Source organism: Rhineura floridana, chromosome 1, assembly GCF_030035675.1.
Source record: "Rhineura floridana isolate rRhiFlo1 chromosome 1, rRhiFlo1.hap2, whole genome shotgun sequence".
In the NCBI taxonomy this organism is placed as follows: Eukaryota; Metazoa; Chordata; class Lepidosauria; order Squamata; family Rhineuridae; genus Rhineura; species Rhineura floridana.
Genome location: NC_084480.1, coordinates 197,284,758 through 197,309,659, shown reverse-complemented (window position 1 = coordinate 197,309,659; position 24,902 = coordinate 197,284,758). Strand labels below are relative to the sequence as shown.

General features: G+C 41.2%; 2 long non-coding RNA genes across 2 annotated transcripts in view; one reads left to right on the top strand and one right to left on the bottom strand.

Moving 5' to 3' along the window:
- LOC133363359 (uncharacterized) overlaps positions 1–24,587 on the bottom strand; it is a 54,565-nt gene extending 29,978 nt beyond the window's left edge. The window contains exons 1-2 of the long non-coding RNA XR_009757664.1: positions 24,327–24,587; positions 6,233–6,328 (exon numbers count right to left, since the gene is read on the bottom strand). This is a non-coding gene — a long non-coding RNA (uncharacterized LOC133363359). The remainder of the gene's footprint in view (positions 1–6,232; positions 6,329–24,326) is intronic.
- LOC133363309 (uncharacterized) lies at positions 22,664–23,890 on the top strand. The gene is made up of 3 exons (XR_009757659.1): positions 22,664–23,001; positions 23,098–23,177; positions 23,273–23,890. It is a non-coding gene; the product is annotated as an uncharacterized LOC133363309 (long non-coding RNA).
- Positions 24,588–24,902: the final 315 nt, after the last annotated feature.

Here is a 24,902-nt window from a genome sequence, read left to right as displayed (position 1 = left end):
AGACCAATCCAAATGGTGTTTGCTTTTTGACAAATTTGTAGGGCAGTACAATATCTCAGAGAGGAGGTCAGGTCTCCTGCTCCCCTGGTTCATTCACTATAGCTGCCCAATTTCCCTGTTTGTTACAGTTTAATAGAAATATCTGTAGGCTATAGGTACATTCTTAAACCACAAGGTTTTTTGCCTATTAGTGAATAATTGTATGTTTATATTAATACATATATGCATTTTATATTGTTATATGCATTTTGAAGGTATCTGTTTATGTGCTCGTTACTTTAGTAAACCTGGAGTTTATATGAGCATAGTATGCTTATAATATTATATGTATAAGCCATATAATATGTAAGAAAAGTTGAAATGTTTATTTATTTATTTTATTATTAGATTTCTATCTTTCCCTTCCTCCCAGCAGAAGCCCACGGCAGCAAACGAAAGCACTAAAAACACTTTAAAACATCTTAAAAACAGACTTTAAAATATATTAAAATAAAACATCTTTAAAAAAAAATTTAAAAGCTTTAAAAACATTTTTTTAAAAAAAGGTTTAAAAGCACATTAAAAAGCAATTCCAACACAGACACAGACTTGGATAAGGTCTCAACTTAAAGGGCTTGTTGAGAGAGGAAGGTCTTCAGTGGGCACCAAAAAGATAACAGAGATGGCACCTGTCTAATATTTAAGGGGAGGGAATTCCACAGGGTAGGTGCCACAACACAAAAGGTTTGTTTCCTATGTTGTGCAGAACAATGATGGTCCTCCTGATAAAATGGTATGTGCAGGAGGCCCTCACATGCAGAGAGCAGTGATCAACTGGGTATATAAGGAATAAGATGGTCTTACAGGTATCCTGGTCCCAAGCTGTATAGGGCTCTGTACACCAAAACTAGAACCTTAAACTTAGCCTGGTAGCTAATAGGTAGGCAGTGCAATTCCTTCAGCAGCGGGATGACATGTTGGTGATACCCTGCCTCAGTGAGCAGTCTCAACACTGCAGCTTCCAGACCAATCTCAAGTATAGTTCCACATAGAGCACATTTCATTAATCCAGCCTGGAGGATTTCAGTGCATGGACAACAGTGATCAGGCTATCCCGGTCCAGAAACAGCCACAGCTGTCTTACCAGCCAAAGCTGGTAAAAGGCACTCCTAGCCACTGAGATCACCTGGGCCTCTAGTGAGAAGGATGGATCCAGGAGTACCCCCAGACTATGGACTTGCTCTTTCACTCTTTCAGAGGAAGGACACCCCCATCCAAAGCAGGCAGTTGACCAATTATCTGTACTAAGGAACCACCAGCGCACAGCATCTCCATCTTGCTAGGATTCAGACTCAGTTTATTGGCCCTCATCCAGCCCACCACCAAGTCCAGACAGCGGTACAGGGCTTGCATGGCCTCTCCCGACTCAGATGTTATACAGAAATAGAGCTGGGTATCATCAGCGTACTGCTGACACCTCACCCCAAATCTCCTGCTGACCACTCCCAAAGGTTTCATATAGATGTTAAACCACATGGGCAATAAGACAATCACCCAATGTTATTCTCTGAAAATGACCTTGGAGAGGACTTCCGGGAAGGGTGACTTAGCCTGTGCCTGCTTTTGAGACGGGCTCCTGCCTCAAAAGAAGCTTATTCAGATATATCAGTCAGTTTTTTCTTTTTTTTTTGACTGATTAAACTTCTCCCGGGTAGGGAGAAACGAAGAGATTAACCTCAAAGCCTATTTTTGTTGGGACGACCAGATCTCATTAATTTATGGGACGAGGTCCAGCCGACGAAGGTGGGACGGATTTTTAACAGCAAGCTCTATCTGATAAAGCGAACGTTCACCTTATCTTCTAAGAGAGAACGCACTAACAGGCAAGCACCCTTCTTTCTATATTTTTCTTTTACCTGACTTAAATTGTTGCTGTTTAAAAGAGATTTGCCAGATTGATCAGTTTTTGACATCTCACTGGGGAGCCATAACTTCTCTCTGCTACGCACTAATTAATAGCTTATCTCTGTTTTTGTTGCAAAAAGCTGTCCTGGATTTGCATTCTAAAGATATACACAGAAGAGGGATTTCTATTCCAGATTTTTATTTTGAAAAATATTATACTGTTTTGAGACTACTCTCTTTTTGGTCTATTTTATTTTGACGAATCTGTTTCTTGACGATTGCCATTAATTGTTTCGATCCTGGGAACTGCATTTTGTTTACTTAACTATTGGAGAGATAAGGCTGTCTGCTCTGTTTATACTGTGATGTCACCAAGTTTGGAGTATTAACCCAATTGTTGCTGAAATAAGAAGTGGTTTTCCTATATTTTTCTTTTAAAATGGCAATTAAGAAAGTGGCTGAAAATCTGGAAATAACTATGTTTCAGAAAATAATGGATGAGATTGAGATAATGAAAATTGAATTGAGTAAAATGAAGCAGGAGATTAAAGATATAAGGGTCCCTGTGAGAGAGGTGACCCTGGAAGGGGTCCCTGTGAGAGAGGAGACCCCGGAGATTGGAACAGGGGTCCCTGTGAGAGAGGTGACCCTGGAGACTGGAATAGGGGTCCCTGTGAGAGAGGAGATCCCGGAGATTGGAACCAACGTGGAACAGGAACAAGATTTGGAGTCTATGGACTTTAGAAATAAAATCTATTGTTTGGAACTCAATGTTATCTCTGAAGAAATGAATGAAGATTCTAGAGATAAAGTTATCAATGGCATGGATAATCTTCTGGACTGGAATGATGTGATGGAGCCCAATATAGAGAAAATCTATGGAATTAACTGCAGCCATGTGACAATGGAAAAACTTTTAAGAGATGACCCAGTGTATTTTGAAAAAAAGAACAGAGATATGATTTTACAGCAGTATTTCAGCAACCTATTCAGAATGGATGGCAAGAAAATATTTGGGATAGAGGTAATCCCCATCAGACTCTTACTATATGACTATGGCTTTGACAGCAAGATTATTATGGAATACTGATAATGGAAGATTGGATATTGAAATTACTGGACTTAACAAGACTACTGAAGATGGAAGATAGAAAATGGAACTAATAGAGATAATAGAACAATGGCTACTGAAATTATTGAACCTAACAGATTCTGATGTGATGGATTAATTGAAATGTTTATTTTGACTATGGTTATGACAATAAGATTATCATAATTAGTAATGAGATGGATTAATCGATATGCTTATCTGGAAAAAAAAATTGATAGATATATTTCTTAAAGAATTGAAACCTCTCTTTGACTTTTTGTGGAAAGAATAAAGTAATGTTTATGAGATTTGATGATTAAGTAAGATAACTACTGGAGGAAAGTGATTTTATAATATGACTTAAGAGACAGGATTGTTATATATTATAGACTTATAACTGATTTGATCTTTGACAAATGGGAAGTCAATATTTTACTCTTTATTTTTTATTTTTGTTTTTTTTTTCTTTTTTTCTTTTTGTTTAACTATTTTTGATTTTGTTTTTTGTCTTTGAATGTTTTATGATTTTGTCTTGTATGTTTTATGAAAATCTGAATAAAAATTATTGAAAAAAAAAAAGAAAATGACCTTGGAGATAGGATCAGAACCCCTGTAAAACAGTGCCTCCAATACCCATGTCACCAAGTCAGCCCAGAAGGACACCATGGTCAATGGTATCAAAAGCAGCTGACAGATCAAGTAAGAATAACAGGGTCACACTTCCCGTCTTTCTCCCAATAAAGGTCATCCATCAGGGCGACCCAGGCCAATTCAGTCCCATAACCAGGCCTGAACCCAGACTGGAATGGGTCAAGATAATGTTTCATCCGAGGGTACTAGCTGTGCCACAACCCTCTCAATCACCTTCCCTAAGAAGGGGGTATTTGCGACCGAGTGATAGTTGTCACAAATCAATGGGTCCAGGGTAGGCTTTTTCAGCAGCAGTTGGATCACTGTCTCTTTCAGGGTGACTGGAACTACTCTCTGCCACAACAACGTGTTGACCACACGCTGGATCCACTCAACCAACCCCCTTGGGAAGCTTTAATAAGCCAAGAAGGGCAAGGGTCGAAAGGACACATTGCTGGCAGCATCAATGCAAGCACCTTGTCCATGTCATCAGGCTGCATCAACTGACACTGTTCCCAAGAAGTTGCAGCAGACGTTGCACCAGACACCTCACTGGGGACTACAGTAGATGTGGATGGGGCATAAAGGTTGCTACAGGGGTGAGCAACTTTACCTTCAAAGTGCCTTGCAACCAATTCACAGTGGGCCTCTGAAGGGTCTAAAACTCCATTTCTTGGAGTTGATATCAACAGACCCCTGACAATACACAAAAACTCCACTGGACAGCTACTTGAAGATGCAATGGTGGCAGAGCAGTGGTCCTTCTTTACCACTCTCACTGCCACACAGTAGGCACAGTTATATTTTATTTGTGCCCTATCAGCCTCACAGCACATCTTCCGCCACTTGTGCTCTAACTGTTGTCCAGCCTGTTTCATTGCCCTTAGCTCACTGGTGTACCAAGGTGCAAACCAGGTTCCACAATGCTGAAGAGGGCACTCAGGGGCAACCATGTCAAGAGCCCGACACTGCTCACTGTTCCACATCATGACAAGGGCTTCAGCAGGGTCATCTGCTCTATCTACTGGGAACTCCTCCAAGTCATTCAGGAATCCTATGGATTCCATTAGTCTCCGGGGAGGGGGGACATCTTAATCTGTCCACCATCCCTGCAGGTGAGGATTGGAGCCATAAGTCTAAACTTCACCAGGAAGTGGTCTGACCATGACATCTATTAAAAATGTTTAATAGAATCAGGGGGTTGCTTCTCATCTAGATTCAGGAACAAGGTAGGAACTATTTAAAAAAAATGCGGAGAAGCTTGATGTAGATTTTCAGAAAATTCCATCCCTAGTCCTCATACGTAGCAATTAGCATTAGGAAAAAGCTTCCATTGTGACCATGGGAGCCCTTTTCTCCTAACACTAATTGCTGTAAAAGCAGGTGTGTGGTGGCTGTGATCATTGTTATCTGGCAGGCATAATTCATGGCAGGCTGAGTGCACAGAGTTTGATAGTTTACATGATGCAGACTTAATGACGCTTAATGTGCTACCACAACAAACCTTAGATCTGGCCTTAGGAGATTTTTTTAAAAAAATATGATGAACATGTACAGTTTTATCATTTTATTTTTATTTATTTGAAACATTTTTCTACCACGCTTCATACAAAGCTGAAGATGGATAATAACAGCAAAAGACAACCTAACAAAACAATACATTAGAACACAATTGAACCAGTCCTGTCAGAAACCTTAGGACAATCAGATGCATATTATGTCCTTCTACTCCTCTCTGATCAAAATATTTACACTACTAGCAGTGTTGCCAAATTTTGTGCTGCAGTGATTAAAATTCGCCACGAACTGACTCTAGCCATCTCGTAACTCCTGTCCTTTGCTGGGATCTCATAATTATGTCTTTGACAACTCTATGTTATAATATTGCTTTAATATAACATAACATGATTTTATTCTACAATGTTTATGTTTTTAACAACCTTATTTGATTTTATTCTATCCTGTTTTATTGTATTCTACCTTTGTGTATATTGGGATAATTCCCCCCACAGACAGACAGACAGACAGACAGACAGACAGACAGACACACACACACACACACACACACACACACACAGAGAGAGAGAGAGAGAGAGAGAGAGAGATTCATGAATGAATAAATGCATTTTTAGGAGGTACTATTGAGTTAGGGCCTCATTCTGAGATTTAATAGCCAGGCAGGTGTGTATAGATTAAGATGTCCCTTCAGATAACCAGATCCCAAGTTGTTTAGTTGTCAACAAAAACTTAAACTTGTATCTGTAAGCATGTTGGAAGCCAGTGCTGCTCTTTGATTAATTGCATCACATTTGCAGTAGACTGCTTCAGGTAGCAGCTGTCAACTGCTGTATTTTGCACAAGCTGCAGCTTCCAGACCAGCCTTTAAGGGCAGTCCCACATAAAGTGCATTACAGTGATCCAGTCTTGAGGTTACAAAACACAAGGATCATTGTGGCCAGGCTATCCCTGTTCATGAACAGTTGTAACAGCCACTGTGGCCATTTGGGCTTCCGGGGACATTGATGAATCTCGAAGTACCTTCAGACTAGTTACCTGTTCCTTAAGGGAGAGTGCAACCCCGTCCAGATTAGGCTACTTGCCTAATTCCTGGACCTAGGAACTGCCTACCTATAGGACCTCTTCTCTTCCCAGCATTCAGTTTCAGCTTATTGATTCTCATACAGCTCACCATTGTATCCAGGCACTTGTTCAGGGCTTGCATGGCTAGAGAAACAGAAATATTTTAATAATATTTTAGCAAATGTTGCTGACTAAACATTAACAGTAATTATATTTTAAAAGACAACTGGTCTTTTCAAACACAGTGGAGAGAACAGTGCTAACCTATGAAGTCAGGCAGATAAATAATGCATATGAAAGATGCAGAAATACTTTTTTTTTCATAGCTGGTAAAATATAATTAAAGGTTAATCATGTAGAAAAAATCTTTCCCATCATTTTAAAGTGTTTTTGCAATACTTTTTATCACCTTATTTACATTTACTGTATCAGTCTTTAACAAGACAGCAAAATGGAAGCTTCCAAGTTCTCCAACTTCAATTAAAACTTTACAACATGAAAGAGGAAGCAAGGGTGAACAACAGTAGTTATTTCCTGAAGAAAGAGGAAAACGTACCTCCTGAGTCTTAAAGGAAATAGCTACAGCCGCTTGACTACTAAATAAATAATATTCACAGATTCTTTCAGATACCATAGCACAGAAAGACACCTATTTTCTGTCAGTAGTCAACCTTGGAATCTTATTTTCATTGCCAGTCCTGGAACAGTAGACTATATAAAGCAGTGGTAGCCAACATGGCTCCCCCCCATGTTAACGGACCTCAAGTTCCATCATCTTTCACTGTTGATCATGCTGGTTGGGGATAATGGGAGTTGAAGTCCAACAACAAGTGGATGGCATCAGGCTGGCTACCCCAATATAAAGAGTAGATGAAAAGGTCTTTGGGCAGGTGCAGAGTGCATTAGTTTTCCCACGAGGAAACTACAGAGCTTCCACACAACAGAGATAGGGCAAAAAGAAGGAAGCAGACAGAAATGAGCCCTGGCGTCTCCTTTTCTAGAAATTAAGCAGTGACTTTCATCCAAGCTCTTTCATGGGGCAGTCAATATAGGTGTTTAGTTAGCTGTAGATTGTTAGTCCTTGGCAGCCAATTCTGAAGATAGAGGTCACTGGTACACCATTTTGAAGAACTGCTGTCCTTGACCATTTAAGATGTGGTTGTTGTGTGTACTACAGTGATGGGAAACTTGTAGCTCTCCAGATGTTTTTAGACTCCAGCTCCTATCAACCCCAGCCAACATGGCAAATAGTCAGGAATGATGGGGTTTTTAGTCCAGCAACATCTGGAGGGCCACACATTTCTCCCCTCTCTGATGTATTATATGGCAAATCTCAACACCCTTAAAATTTATTTAGAACATGGCTCCTATTTGAAAATAACCCCAATAATTTCACCAGCTCTGTGGCAGTTGATGAGTTATGAAAATAAAGAAATATATTTATTTTCTGTGTGTGCTGGGAGTTTCATTCTGTTTCCTGACTCCTAGCTGAGCAGACCAAAGGAAGCTGTCTCAGCTGATGCAGAGGATATACAAGTGAGCCAGCTCTCAGAGAGCGAGTGAACACAGTGAGCAAATGGGGAGAGCTAAAAGGAGTTTGGCAGTGGAGGTGTGATGAGGAAAAGGAAAAGATGTGAGCAACCTTGAGTAACCCCAGGAGGCTGTCAATTCTGAGTCACCATGTGCTTAGCTAGGTACGTGGAAAGGCTGAAGGGCTCCAGAGCAGCTTAAATGGAAGGGGTGTGTTCTGATAGCTGTTAATTGAAGGAACATGGCCTGATAACTACTGAATGCAACTATCAGCAGCTGTAGGTGCTGGGAGTTTCATTCTGTTCCCTGGTTCCTAACCAAGCAGAGCAAAAGAAGCTGTCTCAGCTGGTTCAGAGGATATTCAAGTGAGCCAACTCTCAGAAAGAGAGAGAGAACAGGGAGAGCTAACAGGAGTTTGGCAGCAGAGTTTGACAAGGGAAGATCAAGGCAGAGATCCCTAAAAACTTTTATTATTGTAGTGCACATTATGGACCACTACGATTCTCTTGTTAACTTTCAAGGAGGACAGGACAAAGCACAAGCCATTTCAATACAAGTTGGCTGATAGAAACAAAAGGTAATAGAGACTATGGGTATAAAGGACACTCCAGTGGTGATGACCTGTAAGGTCTCTGCAATGTTTGTTTTCTTGCCTGAGAATGACATGATGTACACATGCAACAGGTGCAAGCTAGTTGAGGTGGAAGAAAAAATGAGAGGCCTGGAGCTGTGAGTGGCCACATTCAAGAGTCTAAGAGAAGATGAAGAGTTCTTAGACAGTGTGGGAACAACAGCAGCAAAGAGAAATACAGGAACTGGCAGGACAACAGCAACTTGAAGCAGAAGAGGAGATGTTGAGGAAAGGAACAACAAAGTGGAGGAAACTCCGTGGAAAATGGTGACAGAGGCAGAAGTGCTAGAAGACACTCTGCACTGAGAAAACTATGGAACCGCTTTCAGGTACTTGAGGATGACAGTGGAGGACAGCCTGCAGAGGAACCACTCCTTGCAACAACAAGAAGAGAAGAATAGTAGTAGTAGTAGTAGTAGTAGTAGTAGTAGTGGAAGAATCCCTACTGTGTGGGATTGAAACCCAAGTAGGCCAAGAAGACCCATGGACTTGCCAGGTATGCTGTCTTCCTGGAGGATGGATTAAATATGTGACTGAAGTGTTAGCAATACTTATAAAGTCCACTGACACATATACCTTTCTTCTCATCCATTTGGGAACAAATGATACTGCCAAACAAAGCTATGAAGAAATCGTGTCAGACTTTGAAGCTCTGGGAAGGAAACTGACAGATTTTGAGTCCCAGATAGTTTTCTCATCCATCCTTCCAGTACTTAGAAGAGGAGTAGAAAGGGAAAGAAAAAATACTTCTACCCAATTAGAAAACATACACACAATTGGGTAGAAGCCTATCAATGTGCAAAGGCAGATGTCATCACAGTAGCAAAGAAATTAATAAGGGACTTTATACCTAGATTTGGCAAACCCCTTTCATTGGACTCTGACAGAGGTACACATTTTACATCAGAAGTAATGAAGGAAGTTTGTAAAGCTTTAGGACTCTAGCAGAAATTTCACACCACCATATCATCCTGCCTCCAGTGGGAAAGTAGAGAGGCACAACAGAATTTTGAAGGGGAAATTAAGGAAAATTTGTGAGGAAACAGGACTAAAATGGCCAGATACTCTCCCCGTTGCCCTAATGAGTATGAAGTCAATTTGCAACTGGGAAACTGGACTTTCACCACATGAAGTACTGATGGAGTGGCCCATGAGGCTCCCAACCACCCCTTTGGTTCCACCATATTGTCAGGACTTGATCATGCTAGATGAAATGATGCTCCAATATTGAATGGCATTGTTAATCTGTGTGTAACAGGTTTCTGCAGCTTTGTCCCAGCCTGCTCAGGAATCTTGCCATAACCTAGAAATTGGTGAGTGGGTCTACATCAAGGTCCACATGAGGAGGAGTCCACCAAAATGCCTGTGGGATGACCCTTTCCAGTCATTTTAACAACCTATACCTCAGTGAAGGTCCAAGGCCAAGATTCGTGGGTCCACACATCCCATTACAAAAAAGTACATCCTCCCCTGGAACCCAGACAGATGAGAAAAACAGACCAGACAGAGTCACAACAGTGCAAAGTGCAAGAAACAATTGCTGATCCAGCAACCCAGGGTCATAATAACACCCTTTCTGCAAATCCAGTGGTAAGCCAGGCAATCACTGGTGCACAGAATCTCCCTGAGGGCCCAGCCCCTCATGACCTGAGATCAGGGATGAGATCTCAGGAGATTGACCACCAGACAATCTGTCCCTCCTACCATCAATACAACCTGAGACCTCAAAAGAAGCAGTGAACAGTCACTTCCTGAGGCCTAACAAGTCCTTTTGGCCTTCATCAAGTGGAGCAGAAGGTTGCCTATGGGGAAGGAGCTCTGGAGCTGCTATTGAGAGGACTGGGCAGGTCAGGTAAAAGTTCTTGTGGTTGCTGTACAATATAATTTGAGGATGACAGACTGAATTGCAGGGATGAAGCAATCGTCCACTCTGCAATAATGGCTGCTGCCATCAATATGGTCCATATGTGTTACCATGTTCTTGTTGTTAATTTTGAATTTCCATGATAGTCTGATGTTTTTCTGGTATTCACAAATCCAGTGAATTGCCACACAGTAAACTCCACTGCATGGGTTTGGGTGGCTCGAGAGGCCGGGTCAATGGCCCAGGACTCAATGAGTGAACAGGCTCAAGTGAGTAGGGAACAAGAAATAGAAAACATGGGAACTCCACATTATAAGGGAAATGCATATCTTCAAATGAATATTAAATATGCACATGTGTTAAATAAAGCAGATTGTTGGATATACACCCATGCATCTCTTAACAACAGGGATGGGTATAACTTGAATGCCTAGACCTTTTGATAGACAGGACATCTGTGATGATATAAAAGGTAGAAAGAGTAAGCAAGGAAGAATGGATTTGTATTGGGCCTTGTGTGAATATTCAATAGAAGGGTTTGAATGTCATTATTTCACTAAACCCAAGGATCCACAAGTGATAGCATCACCCATGAAATTGTCAAATGAAAGGAACGGTTTGTATCACACAGAGCTAAGGTAAAAAAGAATTTGGGAAACAGCATGTGTGAATATTCTGTTGAAGTCAGATGTGTTGCTGGTATCCCCTATCAGAAGGAGGGTACAAGAACACTCCAGTTTAGTCTAAAGGCTAATGTTAAAGATCCAGATAGCTATGTCTTTCATACATTCCATAATATGTTCCATACATACATCATATACACAGATTGTACACCTTGAATGGCACTTATTTCATTTGTGGGAAAACTGCATATAAATGGCTACCTGCGGGGTGGAAGGGATCATGCTATCTTGGATATATAGTACTTACTATGTTATACACCCCTAAAATTCCCCAATGGGGTACAATAAGAAATCACAGAGATTGGCCAACCTGGAGGGTTATGGTTGAAGATATGTTTGGATTTTTCTTTCCAAATATTGGAGTGCCATATGCTTTACATGAAATTAAAAAATTATCCAGTATTATTGAAGCTACTGCAAACAATACTTCAGATGCTCTTAAAGCAATAAATGCTGAAATTGTAGCCATGAGAACTATTATTCTCCAAAATTGGATGGCGACTGATTTCATTTTGGCAGAGAAAGGAGAGAATTGGGCAGTGGTGAAAACCCACTGTTGTGTATACATCCCAGATAACTCTACCGAAATCCAAAATTTGACAACCATATTGGGGAAGAGGGCTGTGAAGCACATGAGGCTATAAGAAGAATTCCCTACATGAACCTGCCCAAGACTTGAGATCTTTAGGTGAGGCCCTTCTTGTGTTCCCTACACCTTCACAAGCACATTTGATGCGGACACGAGATAGGGCCTTTTCGGTGGTCGTCCCTAGGTTGTGGAACTCCCTCCCGAGTGAGGTACGATCAGCTCCCTCCTTGCCGTCTTTTTGGCGACAAGTAAAGACTGTTTTATTTCAGTGGGCATTTGGGACAGAGAACGACCAGGATTAATGTTTCATAGGCTTGGTGATCATATTATATGATTTTATTATTTTAAATTGTTCGCTGTTTTAACTTTTATTTTATAGTTTTTAATTTTCCCTTATAGTTTAATTCTTTTTTAATTATATACTCTGTATGTTTTAATGATGTTGTTTTTAGTTGTAAGCCGCTCTGAGTCCTATTGGAAAAGGGCGGGGTAAAAATAAAGTTTTATTATTATATTATTATAAGAGCAGAGTGGAACTGGGGTTTGGGATGGTGGCTATCAAACATTATGGGATCAATGGGAGCCACCATTGTGTATGTAATGATTCTGCTTTTTTAAAAATATTCCTTACAATGTATGCCCTCTGGTTGTGTCTAAAATGCTTTTAAGGAAAATAAGCCAAACAGTGAAACACCAAGAAAATACAGAAAAGCAAATGGCGGTAGCTTCTTCTGGGGCCCTACAAACCTCCAGTGAAATTGACAGTGAGAGTGAAGATCAGGAACCTTTTGTAGGGTCCAAATTAATTCTTAGGTCAGATGTAACAGGCGAATCCAGTCATGGTGAGGCTTGAAAGCCTCAGAGAAGGAGAATTGTGGAAGGATACGGGCCTTGATCCTTCCTCTAATGACCCTAACCCTTGATATGCTTTAAAATGCTTCTTATATTTGTTACATTTTTTAGAGTTGCAAGCTGGAAGATAGAAAAAAGTGGGTAGGGTTGCACAAAATGCTTTGTGTTCTCAGAGATGGGAGAGTTGAAAAAAGGGAAAACATTAATAACAGATGGAGATGTTTATAACTTATACTGAGTCATCAAATTTGCAGGAAAGTACTGGAAATATGGTCACATATATGCTGACCCATCTATTTGTTAGGCCACTCCTGATGTATAACTTTGCTACCAAATATGGTATTATAATTGCTTATGCTTGTCATCAGTATAAAAACTGTATGTAATCACATCTGAAGCAGAGAGACAATCCTGAGTGATCAAGCAGCTTTTAACTAGGAATGCTCTCCTGATGGCCATCAGTATATTTCCACAATAAACTACTGTCCACATAGCACTTTCTGCAAAACTGAGTGTGAAGAGTTTTTCCTTCAACACTGTTGAGCAGTATGATAATGGAACCAATTACCTAGGGAGATGGTGGGTTCTTCAATGCTAGAGGCATCCAAGAAGCAGCTTGACAGCCATCTGGCAGGAATGCTTTATATTGGATTCCTCCAATGAGCAGGGGGTGGACTAAATGGCCTTATAGGCCCCTTCCAACTCTACTATTCTATTATTCTACTTACAGCAGCAGAAGCATAACTTTGGCAGCACCAGAGAAATGGGGGGCTGTGGAATCATTGTCATAAACACCCCAAACAACCCTGAGTAAAAATCCTACAAAAATTAGATGGACACTGCCCCACATATAAAGGATTGTCACACCTACTTCACATCTCATGTGGCTCTATTAATGCATTACTTTGTCAGCATGGTAGGTCCCCCCCCCATGTTTCTGCACAAAATACCACATTACAGAGGTAATACACAAGTGATACACAAGCTAGTGGGGCATAATGGTTAGAATGTTGGACTAGGACCTAGGAAAGCAGAGTTCAACTCCCATTCAGCCATGAAGATTTCTGGTGACCTTGGTCTAGTCACAGTTCAGCCTGACCTACCACACGGGGTGGTTGTGAGGATAAAATGGAGAGGGGGGGGAAGCCATGTATGCCACATTGAGCTCCTTGGTGGAAAGGTGGGATGCAAATCTCATAATACAATAAATGAATGGATGAATAAATAAATGTGAGTAACCCAGATTGCATGGTCACTTCCAGGACTAGCACAAGATATTGTGCCACATGAGGAGGGAGACTCTGCCACCCCCACTACTACTTTTCTCCTTCCCGCCTTTCCTATCACTCCTTTTTTTATTTTCCCTGCTTTTAAAATATTTTGCTGTTGCTAATGTGGCAGCCCCCCTCTAGGATCCACACCTTAACATGGTGAGGGGGTTTGAGAGTGTTGAAGAAGCTGAGAGCAATGCTGTCAGGAGTGTAGACAAAGAGGCTAGACTCCTAGCAGGAGCACCCAAGGCTGAATGGTCAAAGCTGAGATACCAGATTAAGATGCATCCAAACTCAGAGGAAGGCAATGGTAAACCACCTCTGAATAGCTCTTACCATGAAAACCCTATGAACAGAGCATCCAAAATGCAACACAAGATAGTGCTGGAAGATGAGACCCCCAGGTCAGAAGGCACTCACTGAGCTACTGGGGAAGAACAAAGGACAAGTAGCGCTGTGACTAATGATGCAGCTGGGTCAAAGCCAAAAGGAAGCCCAGAGGCTGATGTGCACAGATGCGAAAGGAGAGTCCGGAGTTGTACAACGCACACAATAGGAACATGGAATGTGAGAAGCATGAACCAGGGAAAGTTAGAAATTGTCAAACAAGAAATGTAACATATCAACATTACACTACTTGGCGTGAGTGAATTAAAATGCACGGGAATGGGACATTTTCAATCAGGCAACTACAAAATATTTTATGCAGGAAATGAGAAATTAAGAAGAAATGGGGTTGCTTTAACAGTGAGAAGTGATGTAGCAAAAGCAATTAGGAGCTACAACACAAAGTCTGAGTGAGTGATATCAATGAGATTAAATGGAAAACCTATTAACATAACCATCATCCAAGTCTACACACCAGCGCCAAATGCAAAAGAGGAATTGGAGAGATTTTACGCAGAAGAGCAGAAAGAAATTGATCACCCACCTAAACAAGATGTGCTGATAATCATGGGGGACTGGAATGCAAAAGTAGGGAACAGAGAGAAACTAGTGGAGAAATGGGGCTTAGGAGACAGAAATGAAGCAGGAGACATTGAATTCTGTGAAGCCAATAATTTGTTTCTTGTGAACACATTTTTTGAGCAACTGAAAAGACAACTGTACACGTGGACATCACTAAATGGTCAATATAGGAATCAAATTGATTATATAATTGGTAGCAGAAGATGGAGAAGTTCCATACTTTCTGCAAAAACAAGACTAGGAGCAGAGTGCGGTACAGATCATGAACTGGTCGTATTGAAAATCAGAGTAAAGCTAAAGAAGAACAAAGCAATCATAATGCCAAAATGCAATTTAAATAACATCCCAGAAGAATATAAAGATCAAATAAGAAACAAGTTTGAGGCTTTAAACTTAGGTGACAGAGAACCAGAAGAACTATGGAGCGAAGTCAGAGACATTATCAGGAAGAATGCAAAAAGACAATACCTCTAGGTAAAAAGAGAGAAAGACCTCAATGGATGACTGAAGAAACTCTTAAATGGTTAAAGAGAGAAGGAAAGCAAAAGCAAAAGGAGACAGAAACATGGTCAGAATCCTAAATGCAACAATACAGTGACTAGTATGTAGGGACAAAGAGACCCTTTACAACAGTTATTGTATAGAAATAGAAGAGGGCAACAAAAAGGGTAGAACAAGAGCCCTATTCCAAAATATTAGAGAAATGAAAGGGAGATTCAAACCAAGACTAGGGATATTGAATAATCAACAGGGGAACACACTGACTGACCAAGATGAAATAAAAGGAAGATGGAAGCAATACACTGAAGAACTCTATAAAAGAGATGCCAGGATGACAGACTCATTCATGGAGGAACAGTATGATGAAGAACCAGAAATTCTAGAATGAGAGGTGAAAGCAGCTCTTAAAATACTTGGAAGAAACAAAGCACTAGGAACAGATGGCATACCAATAGAGTTGATACAAGCTACTGAGACGGAATCTGTCCAAATTTTGACTAAAATCTGTCAAGAAATATGGAAAACTAAACAATGGCTCACGGATTGGAAGCGTTCAATATACATCCCAATTCCAAAAAAAGGGGATCCCAGGGAATGCAGTAATTATCGAACTATTGCCTTAATATCCCATACAAGTAAAGTAATGCTCAAGATTTTACAACAAAGGCTCTTACCACATATGGAGCAAGAAATGCCAGACATCCAAGCTGGATTTAGAAAAGGAAGAGGCACCAGAGATCATATCGCAAACATACGTTGGATAATGGAATGGACCAAGGAATTTCAGAAGAAAATCACCCTGTGCTTTACAGATTACAGCAAAGCCTTTGACTGTGTAGATCAGCCTTTCCCAACCAGTGTGCCTCCAGAAAAATTCCCATTTTTCCTGACCATTGGCAATGCTTGCTGAGGCTGATGGGAGTTGTGGTCCAACAACATCTGGAGGCACACTGGTTGGGAAAGGCTGGTGTAGATCATGAAAAACTATGGAATGCTTTAAAAGAAATGGGGGTGCCACAGCATCTGTTTGTCCTGATGCACAACCTATACTCTGGACAAGAGGTTACTGTAAGGACAGAATATGGAGAAACCAATTGGTTCCCCATCGAAAAGGGTGTGAGACGGGTGTATTTTGTCACCCTATTTATTTAAACTATATGCAGAACATATCATATAGAAAGCACAATTGGACCAAGATGGAGGTGTGAAAATTGGAGGGGAAGATATTAATAATTTCAGATATGCAGACGATACCATACTACTAGCAGAAACCAGTAATGATTTAAAATGAATGCTGATGAAAGTTAAAGAGGAAAGGAGAAAAGCAGGTCTACAGCTGAACATCAAAAAGACTAAAGTAGAATCATAGAATAGTAGAGTTGAAAGGGGCCTATAAGGCCATCAAGTGCAACCCCCTGCTCAATGAAGGAATCCAAATCAAAGCATTCCCGACAGATGGCTGTCCAGCTGCCTCTTGAATGCCTCCAGTATCGGAGAGCCCTCTACCTCTCTAGGTAATTGATTCCATTGTTGTAAGGCTCTAACAGTTAGGACGTTTTTCCTGATGTCCAGTCGAAATCTGGCTTCCTGCGACTTGAGCCCATTATTCCGTGTCCTGCACTCTGGGACGACCGAGAAGAGATCCTGGCCCTCCCATATGTGACAACCTTTCATGTACTTGAAGAGTGCTATCATATCGCCCCTCAGTGTTCTCTTCTCCAGGCTAAATGTGCCCAGTTCTTTCAGTCTGTCCTCATAGGGCTTGGTTTCCAGTCCCCTGATCATCCTTGTTGCCCTCCTCTGAAACTGTTCCAGTTTGTCTGCATCCTTCTTGAAGTGCGGAGACCAGAACTGGATGCAGTATTGAAGATGAGGCCTAATCGGTGCTGAATAGAGGGGAACTAATACTTCACACAATTTGGAAACTATACTTCTGTTAATGCAGCCTATTATAGCATTTGCCTTTTTTGCAGCCACATTGCACTGTTGGCTCATACAATCATAGAATAGTAGAGTTGGAAAGGGCCTATGAGGCCATCAAGTCCAACCCCCAGTGCAATGCAAGAATCATATTCAACTTGTGATCAACGACAATTCCAAGCTGCTTCTCACATGTCGTATGGCTGAGCCAAGTATCTCCCATCTTATAACTGCATTTGATTTCTTTTTCCTAATGTCAAACTTTGCATTTATCCCTGTTGAATTTCATTCTGTTGTTTTCAGCCCAATGCTCCAGCCTATCAAGGTCCCTTTGAATTTTGGTTCTGTCTTCCATGATACTAGCTGTGCCTCCCAATTATGTATCATCTCCAAATTTGATAAGCATGCTTTGTACCTCCTCATCCAGGTTGTTAATAAAAATGTTAAAGAGCACTGGGCCCAGAACTGAGCCCTGGGGTACCCCACTCGTTACTTCTGCCCAGTTTGAGAAGGAACCATTGATAAGCGCTCTTTGAGTACAATTCTGGAGCCAACTGTGGATCCACCTGATAGTTGTTCCATCCAGCCCACATTCAGCTAGCTTGCTAATCAGAATATCATGGGGCACTTTGTCAAAAGCTTTGCTGATGTCGAGGTGTATTATGTCCTCAGCATTCTCACAGTCTACAAGGGAGGTTACCCGATCAAAAAATGAGATAAGACTAGTTTGGCAGGATTTGTCCTTCATAAATCCATGTTTAAAAACAGTATATTAGAAGCTCAACTGGAGTGCATACCGCAGATCAGAAAAGGCACCGCCAGGGCCAAGAAGATGCCAGCATGGTTAACGAGCAAAGTCAAGGAAGCTCTTAGAGGCAAAAAGTCTTCCTTCAGAAAATGGAAGTCTTGTCCGAATGAAGAAAATAAAAAAGAACACAAACTCTGGCAAAAGAAATGCAAGAAGACAATAAGGGATGCTAAAAAAGAATTTGAGGAGCACATTGCTAAGAACATAAAAACCACCAACAACAAATTCTATAAATACATTCAAAGCAGGAGACCATCTAGGGAGGCGATTGGACCCTTGGATGATAAGGGAGTCAAAGGTGTACTAAAGAACGATAAGGAGATTGCAGAGAAGCTAAATGAATTCTTTGCATCTGTCTTCACAGTGGAAGATATAGGGCAGATCCCTGAACCTGAACTAACATTTGCAGGAAGGGATTCTGAGGAACTGAGACAAATAGTGGTAACGAGAGAGGAAGTTCTAGGCTTAATGGACAATATAAAAACTGACAAATCACTGGGCCCAGATGACATCCACCCAAGAGTTCTCAAAGAACTCAAATGTTGAATTGCTGATCTGCTAACTAAAATATATAACTTGACCCTCGGGTCATCCTCTGTGCCTGAGGACTGGAAAGTGGCAAATGTAACGCCAATATTCAAAAAGGGATCCAAGGGGGATCCCGGAAATTACAGGCCAGTTAGCTTAACTTCTGTCCCTGGAAAACTGGTAGAAAGTATGATTAAAGCTAGATTAACTAAGTACATAGAAGAACAAGCCTTGCTGAAGCAGAGCCAGCATGGCTTCTGCAGTCCTGTCTCAGTAACCTATTAGAATTCTTTGAGAGTGTCAACAAGCATATAGATAGAGGTGATCCAGTGGACATAGTGTACGTAGACTTTCAAAAAGCGTTTGACAAGGTACCTCATCAAAGACTTCTGATGAAGCTTAGCAGTCATGGAATAAGAGGAGAGGTCCTCTTGTGGATAAGGAATTGGTTAAGAAGCAGAAAGCAGAGAGTAGGAATAAACGGACAGTTCTCCCAATGGAGGGCTGTAGAAAGTGGAGTCCCACAAGGATCGGTATTGGGACCTGTACTTTTCAACTTGTTCATTAATTGCCTAGAATTAGAAGTGAGCAGTGAAGTGGCCAAGTTTGCTGATGACACGAAATTGTTCAGGGTTGTTAAAACAAAAAGGGATTGCGAAGAGCTCCAAAAAGACCTCTCCAAACTGAGTGAATGGGTGGAAAAATGGCAAATGCAATTCAATATAAACAAGTGTAAAATTATGCATATTGGAGCAAAAATTCTGAATTTCACATATACGCTCTTGGGGTCTGAACTGGTGGTGACCGACCAGGAGAGAGACCTCGGGGTTGTAGTGGACAGCATGATGAAAATGTCGACCCAGTGTGTGGCAGCTGTGAAAAAGGCAAATTCCATGCTAGGGATAATTAGGAAAGGTATTGAAAATAAAACAGCCGATATCATAATGTCGTTGTATAAATCTATGGTGCGGCCGCATTTGGAATACTGTGTACAGTTCTGGTCGCCTCATCTCAAAAAGGATATTATAGAGTTGGAAAAGGTTCAGAAGAGGGCAACCAGAGTGATCAAGGGGAAGGAGCGACTCCCTTACGAGGAAAGGTTGCAGCATTTGGGGCTTTTTAGTTTAGAGAAAAGGCGGGTCAGAGGAGACATGATAGAAGTGTATAAAATTATGCATGGGATTGAGAAGGTGGATAGAGAAAAGTTTTTCTCCCTCTCTCATAATACTAGAACTCATGGACATTCAAAGAAGCTGAATGTTGGAAGATTCAGGTCAGACAAATGGAAGTACTTCTTTACTCAGCACATAGTTAAACTATGGAATTTGCTCCCACAAGATGCAGTAATGGCCACCAGCTTGGATGGCTTTAAAAGAAGATTAGACAAATTCATGGAGGACAGGGCTATCAATGGCTACTGGCCATGATGGCTGTGCTCTGCCACCCTAGTCAGAGGCAGCATGCTTCTGAAAACCTGTTGCCGGAAGCCTCAGGAGGGGAGAGTGTTCTTGCCCTCGGGTCCTGCTTGCGGGCTTCCCCCAGGCACCTGGTTGGCCACTGTGAGAACAGGATGCTGGACTAGATGGGCCACTGACCTGATCTAGCAGGTTCTTCTTATGTTCTTATGTTGGCTCCTAGTAATCACGGCATTGCTTTCAAGGTGCTTACAGATTGACTGCTTTATAGTCTGCTCCAGAGTTTTTCCAGGTAATTGATGTTAGGCTGACTGGTCTGTAGTTCCCCGGATCCTCCTTTTTGCCTTTTTTGAAGATAGGGACAACATTAGCTCTCCTCCAGTCATGCAGCACTTCACCGGTCCTCCATGATTTCGCAAAGATAATAGACAGTGGTTCTGAGAGTTCTTCATCCAGTTATTTCAATACTCTAGGATGCAGTTTATCGGGCCCTGCCAATTTGAACTTGTTCAAAGTGATTAGGTATTACTTGACTATTTGTCTATCCATCTGAAGCTCCAATCCTGCCCCTTCTACTTCATATTTCCCGGGATGGTCACAGATCCTTTTTTGCAAGAAGACTGAGCCAAAGTAGCAATTGAGCACTTCTGCCTTTTCTTTGTCATCTGTTATCATTTTGCCATCCTCATTGAGTAGCTGTGTCACTGTTCCTTTTCTCTGTGTTTTACTAAGGACATACATAAAGAAAGCTTTTTTGTTGCTTTTAGCATCTTTTGCTAACCTCAGCTCATTCTCAGCTTTAGCCTTCCTGACACCATCCCTGCAATTCCATAACACCTGCCTGTACTCTTCCTTTGTGGCCTGGCCTTCTTTCCACTTCCTGTATGTGTCCCTTTTTTGTTTTCAGGTCATCTCTAAGCTTTTTGTGAAGCCATATTGGCTTCTTCTGTTTTATTCCCTTTTTTCCTTCTGGAATTGCTTGCCATTGTGCTCTTCTCACAGCAATACCAGTGATCTCAAACAGAAGTATGGTACTGGTATGGAACAAAACCAGGACCATCACTTTCATTAGGCAAGCTGAAGCAATTGTGTGAGGTGGCAGTGATGGGAGCAGTGCTAAGTTTGCTTGCTTTACACTAAAGTAAGTTTCAATTTTCAACTAAATTTGAAAGAGAATTTCCATCCCCCTTCCCTCAATATACACAACTGATCATTCTGGTCTGCAGGAAAGGGCCTTCTTCAGATACCATCTCATCAGTTGATCCATCCCCTAGGAAACAGACTTTTAGTGTGGTGACACCTACCCTTTGGGGAGTCCTTCCCAATACATATCTGACAGGAACATCTTCATTGTATTTTCTGCACCTACTGAAGACTTTCCTTGTAAATGGACATCTTTTCCCCAGTCTGTATCTGTATGGAATTTAAAATTGTTTTTTAAGTATGAAAGTGTTTTTTTTATGGAAGTGCTTTAAATTGTTTATATTTACATCTTTGTAATTGTTTTTATATGTGAAAATGTGGGATTGTTTTTTATTGCTGATATTTGTATTGTGAAATGATTTTGAGATTTTTATGGGAAGTGATTCATAAATGGAATAAGATAATTTAAAAGTAGCAGCAGTGCACACACCCTCCTGGGCCTCCTCATCCAAAATGCCTCCATGAGGAAGAATCTTCTTCCTCAGAATTAGGCAGAGAAGGAGGAGAGAGATCACCAGGAGAAGGCAGAGAGACCATCGGCATTGCTGCCACATTGTTGTCGTTATGTGCCTTCAAGTCGACTACAACTTATAGCCACCCTATGAATCAGCGACCTCCAAGAGCATCTGTCGTGAACCACCCTGTCCAGATCTTGTAAGTTCAGGTCTGTGGGTTCCATTATGGAATCAATCCATTGCTTGTTTGGCCTTCCCCTTTTTCTACTCCCTTCTGTTTTCCCCAGGATTATTGTCTTTTCTAGTGAATCATGCCTTCCCATGATGTGGCCAAAGCATGATAATCTCAGTTTCAACATTTTAGCTTCTAGTGACAGTTCTGGTTTAATTTGTTCTAACACCCAATTATTTCTCTTTTTTGCAGTCCATGGTATGCGCAAAGCTCTCCTCCAACACCACATTTATCCACTTTTTTCACTGTCCAACTTTCACGTCCATACATAGAGATTGGGAATACCATGGTCTGAATCATCCTGACTTTAGTGTTCAGTGATACATCTTTGCATTTGAGGACCTTTTCTAGTTCTTTCACAGCTGCCCTCCCCAGTCCTAGCCTTCTTCTGATTTCTTGACTATTGTCTCCATTGTGGTTAATGACTGTGCCAAGGTACTGATAATCCTTGACAAGTTCAATGTCCTCATTGTCAACTTTAAAGTTACATAAATCTTCTGTTGACATTACTGTTGTCATTACTATTCTGTTTCCTGACTCCTAACAGAGCAGAGCAGAGCAGAGGGAGCTATCTCAGTTGGTCTATAAGCAAGCAAGCCAGCTTTCACAGAGCGAGCAAACAGAAAAAGAAAACAGGGAGAGCAAACAGGAATTTGACAAAGTAGCTGTAGTGAGGAAAGGAAAAAGGCCAAGAGGGCACTGAAGCCATATGCTCTGAAGCTGTGTGCGTAGTATGAGAAGATCACCTGCTGTCAAAATGATGGATGGTGAACCCTGACCCTAACCTCCCTCTGACCTCCTCTCCCCTGCCCTAGCCCCCAGCCCTTACCCCAGCCCCCAGCCCCCCTTCCAAATCACATCACCAGTCCCAGCCCCTGTCTGTTGACCTAGGGGCTATAATTTATGGCCCCTGACCTTCCCCTCCCCTCCCAAAGGGGTCCATTTTTAACCCTCCCCCTCCCCAAGGACTCACTGTAGCTATGGCAACCAGTAGACCATGGATATGAACCAATCAGGAGAGGGGGAGGTCAGAGCAGGCAATTTTGCATGTCTGGGCATGTTCTGAGCCTTGAAAACATTCTGAGTTCTGAACATGGAAGCAGCCAGCACTCCTATGAGTCCGGAGGAATTAACTAAGCAGCGAACTGTAGATATGGAAGCAGCCTGCACTTCTAAGAGTCCTGAGGAATTAACCAAACAGCTACCGGTAGAGGTCCCTAACCCTCAAAAGTACTATATTAGCACAAGTTCTGATGAAGATGATGGTTTTCCACATGCTAAATTGCTAAAAGAGGGAGTGATTGAGGTCAACAAAAGATGGATCAGCATGTTGGAGATGATTGCCTCTGATAACGCTGTAATGCCGGTAAGCTTTTATTTGGGAAGTAAATGATTGGGGAGGTGTAAAAATAAAAGTTGCAAAAATCTTAAAGCATGTCCTTAATTTTCTTGGGAGCTACAGCAATTGAAAACTCTGCTGAAGTTTATCCACCACCATCAGCTGTCTGGAAATTGGAAAAAATAGGAAGCATTCAAATGCAGGTTTGTGGTGTCATTATTACCATGATGTAGTATAAAGCCAAAGAAAGGTCTGTGTATGATTTTTTCTAAATTATTATTATTATTATTATTTTAAGATTCTGCAGATCTGACCTCAAACCAGCCCAGCCACCTCATCCTTGGATCCATACTGTGCATTCAAGCAGGTGAAATGGACAATATGTTACCAAGAAAACGTAGGGGGACAATGAAAGGCATTGTCAGGGCAGCTGTTTATGCCATTTTAAAGCACTGTTTAAGGCAACACATGCAGGAGTCCTGCCTCGGCTGTGTCATTGATGCCCCAGGGCAAACCTCCCACGAGTGTCTTTTCTGGACACAAAGTGACCTCTCTGGGAAGTTATGTTTTATTAGTAGCAAAATCTGCTTTAAAAATGTATTCCATGTTGTTATCTTAACAACCTACAGCTTGAATTGTGTTGTTCTAACACATGAAACTGTTAATGAGGTTTTAAATCTTGTCACTGAGGTATCTAGATCCCAGAAGGCTGTAAAAACTGTTAATGAGATCCTGAAGAGCACTGATCAGTCACTTTTAAAACATGTTGAAAGTGTCATCAGAAATAGGGGGTATAGAAGTTTTTTCAGCTCTCAAGTTTAGAGAACGAAATCTGTCCTCTCTAGAAAATTGAGAATGTGTGCTCCATGTTGTTATCTTAACAGCTTGAATTGTCTTGTTCTAACACTAAGACTAAGGATGTTAAATTGTTGAACAATAAAGTTTTTTGTATGAAAACTCAGTGTGTTTAAATTCTGTTTAAAAACATGGGAATCATAGTTTAAACGGAAAACAGCCTGCCAAAATGATTGATGAGCCCCTCCATGCCCTTCCCCAACCCCACAACCCTTCATCTCCCAGCCCACAAAGCCATACAGTGATATCCAAGCCTAAGACTGCATTGCTTTTTCATTAATTTTGAATAGAAAACAATAAAATACATAGGTTCCCATCAATACCCCACCCCAAGCACCCATCCCTCTGAAACCTCAAGCTATGATTGTCAATAAAGCTCTAATGAACTAGGCTGACAGTTAGTCACTTCACTGCCAAAAGAAAATAAACTTTTTGTTTAAAGCCATGCAGTCATAACCTAACTAAAAATATAGATGCACATAGAAGATGCAACATACCAGCTTAAACTTGTCATGCAGTTATCCTGAGTGGAAAGTTAGAAATTCCAAAAGCATCGTAGAAAGCAGAAAAATTTCCATGCCAGCTCTGTAAACGTTTTGGGAACAAACAAAAAAAATCCTCCACCACATGGCCAAGGGGAAAAACCCTAATGCTAATCCATAGAGAAAAAAAATTCCAAGTCAGCTCTGCAAAAGTTTTGGGAACAAAAGGGCTCAACCACATGGTCAAGGGGAAAAAGTTTTGCTGTAATCCTCAGGTTGTAAGATCAGCATGTGAAAATAATTTCCAAAGTCTTTCATACAGCTCTGAACAAAGGAGATGTGGACAACCAATCAACATGAAGGGAAATAATTAAATAAATTCCATACTTTAAGCCAATAGGGGAGCTTAGACCTGCATACATAATGTCCATGAGGGTAGCTGTGTTCAAGCACAGCCAATCAGCATGAATGGATATAATTAAATAAATTCCATACCTTGAGCCAATAGGGGAGCTTAGACCTGCATACATAATGTTCTAACTTTATGTCCACGAGGGCAGCTGTGTTCAAGCACATCCATTTCCCCCAGTT